The following is a 3,010-nucleotide window of genomic DNA, read 5'->3' on the forward strand; positions in this document are numbered from 1 at the left end:
TTAGTAGTTCAATTTGGGTCTCTAAACCTTTTTCTGAACCAAATTGGTCCCTTAAAATGTTGTAAATGTGGGACAATTCATTACAACCTAATAAATGGTTTAGGTTCCCAACGGTTTCCATCGGTTCTTATTTATGCGGTGATAGCCATATAGGAACAGGAAATTTACTATTTTTGTATGTCTGTTTAAAGTATCTTGGGATTAAATTATTGGTTTGAGAACATTTACACATTTGACACTGCTGTAATTATATAATTTGTTGGTTGATAAATAAAGCCTCGAGTAAATTATGTGTGCAATTCAATTCAAACAGTTTTCCGATTGTTATAAAAAAAGAGGTGGTAGATTGTCTTGTTTTGATGGGACCTTATTCTTCAGCGTATTATGCCCAACGTTTAAACCCTCTTATACCTCTTAATGTTGTTGTTTAGAGATGTTAATATCTCAGAGTTTATACCTCTTAATGTTGTTTAAACTCTGAGTCTCCAGATGGTTCTTGTTCTATAAACTGGAATGACATTTTGACCATTTTTTATGGTGATGATGAAACTGGTAGCCGGAAAGTCTCGGATGTTGAGGTGAGATAATCATATGCTTTTTCTACATATTTTTTGTATGTACTTGCGCCTGCTAAAATTTAACACCTGCTTGTTTGTGTTTCTTAATCCACCAGTTGTGTTCTGCGTTGGGAGAGATTCCGAATTCAACCTCTCAGCTGCCGCAACCGCCGCAGCTGCTGCAGACACCAGAACCACATCAGCCACCGCATCCACATCAAACACAGGATTACTACCCCTCCACACATCAGCCACCTGAGCATATTATTTCAACCAATGATCCCAATGAACCAGTTAGCAAACCTAATGGTGTTCAAGATCTAGCTACCGATGAAATCATTCCAGAGGTAAGAACCAGTCTCTGAATGTTGTATCCTTCATTTTCCAATATGGAGCACAAAAATTACATCAAAACTCAACATTTTCTCGTTATGTTTCTAAATCCAGGATTGTTTTCATCCAGATGAATTTATGTGTCTGCCGTTTGATCCGTCACAAGATTACTTGCTGCCGTCACCAATGAACATGGAACTGGGAGATGTGTGCATCCCAATAACTGTATTGGATGCACTGATGAGTTGCGATCTCTAGATATATGGAGATTTAAACACTTTTCCCATTAGGTTCTTGATTTATCATTGTCGACCAGGATTAGTAATTAGTATCCTGGAAGAAACAACAAACCCTACTTTTAGTGACTCTAATCTACCAAGAGTCACAAGCACGAGTCTAAGATAGCAACAGTAACATAGATTTAGTTGGTATTAGTTACTCTAGAATAGCTAGTGAACAAGAAGATTTAGTTGTCAAAAACAGCAGTATGGGACTTGTAAACCCCAAGAACTCTAGCAGAACTCTAGCAAGAGTACACCCTTATCTGCATTTCAGGAACCGTAGGCATTAGAAACTTCTTTTCCTAGTTCTGGTGGATATGTCCAGGACAACCGATGTAGGTTACCTAAGCCTATTCTTGTCCTTTTTGGACGTTTTTAAGCATTCCCTAGTTTTAGAAACTTCAAAGCGTGTGAGGTGAACCTGTTAGTTCAAAGTAACAGCAGCAAAACCAGTATTTGAGATTTCAACTGGAAATCTTTCCTACAAGGAGTCTAGATGAAGCAAAGATGTCTCTCAGAAGCAGTTGTTTGGAGACCGCGACTCTCCTGTCAACAGAACTACAAATAATCCTCAGCAAAATTGTCTGTTAATATTGTACTGTCTTCATCAAAAGTCATATACCTCAACGAGATCGTCTTCAATCATCATTCATTCGTGTCTATCCACTGGAAGTTGCTCCGAGAAAAATCCGACTGCAAAGCTGTATCACAAGACAAGGTAAGCAATCAAAGCTAAAATTGTCAATAAAAGCTCATGTATTGACACTTTGGGAAGGCTATTTTCTGTTTTCAATCAACTTAATTTGATTTCTTTTAACTCTATTTCCAGGTCAGGGAAGCTGCAGAGTTGCATTGCTCTTCATCGGCCCCGGAAGAAAACAAAAACCGAGTCTTTGAAGCATACAGTTTTGAAGCAGGCATCTATAGGGTTCTTTCTTTGAAGCATCTCCTTAAAACCACTTATCAAGTGTCCCCGATGGGGAATGGTATTGTTACTTCGATACCAAGTTCTAGTTCTAGCCTCATACTCAGGCTTTCGTTCCACAGTCGTTTATTCTGGAAATGGCGTTATACAGGATCTGCTGCAACATGGCTGCTGGAGTCCCAAATATATTACAATAGCCAGACACTAAATGGTGATGTCCTGGTTGTTGGTATTGAAATTTGAGGTTCCATCCCTAATGGAGTAGCAATTACAATCATTATCAAAATTTGATGATTATGATTGGTATAATCCGTTGATAACCTTCAGAATTAAACACCCATCTTATGTAAATATTGCTTTAATTAATTTCCCTGTATCATCTCAAGCACTATTTGGATGCGACTTTACCAGAAATCAAAGAAGTTGCGTACTGTGAGGCCCCATCATCCGTCACTCCATAGACATCCGGCAAAGTCTAGCTCATGACTATAAAGAAGAGCTTATTGGGAGGCAACCCAAGTTTTCCTAATTTTCCTTTTGTTTTCGCTGTTTTTCATTTTATTTTTTTGTTGGAGTCAGCTTTAATTTCTTTCATGCTTTCAGGAATAGTGGTCTGCAACGATTCAAGTTTGGGGGAGTACGTTAGGCCATCTCCAACCGATGGCTGGCCAGAAGGCTCGTTTTAATCCTCTGGCCCTCCAAGATCCTCTAAGATATTAATATTATAATGAACAGTATATGATCATATTTACCTCTGTCTCCAACTGAGGGTCAAAGGGCCAGAGGGCTCGTTTTAGCCCTATCACAAAAAACTGTCTTCAACCGAGGGTCATAGGGCCAAACATAATTTATTATTTCAAAACTACAACTTAAATGTTGTTAAATGTTTTTTTTTTTTAACAAATATGAGAAAC

General features: G+C 38.3%; 1 long non-coding RNA gene across 1 annotated transcript; it reads left to right on the forward strand.

The window, feature by feature from the left end:
• Nucleotides 1–677: 677 nt before the first annotated feature.
• Nucleotides 678–2,705, forward strand: LOC125469103. Its single transcript, XR_007251384.1, has 3 exons — nt 678–904; nt 1,005–1,889; nt 2,001–2,705. It is a non-coding gene; the product is annotated as an uncharacterized LOC125469103 (long non-coding RNA).
• Nucleotides 2,706–3,010: the final 305 nt, after the last annotated feature.

This window comes from the organism of the source record quoted next, unplaced genomic scaffold (genome assembly GCF_019419815.1).
Source record: "Pyrus x bretschneideri cultivar Hongxiangsu unplaced genomic scaffold, Pyrus_bretschneideri_v1 Contig40, whole genome shotgun sequence".
In the NCBI taxonomy this organism is placed as follows: domain Eukaryota; kingdom Viridiplantae; phylum Streptophyta; class Magnoliopsida; order Rosales; family Rosaceae; genus Pyrus; species Pyrus x bretschneideri.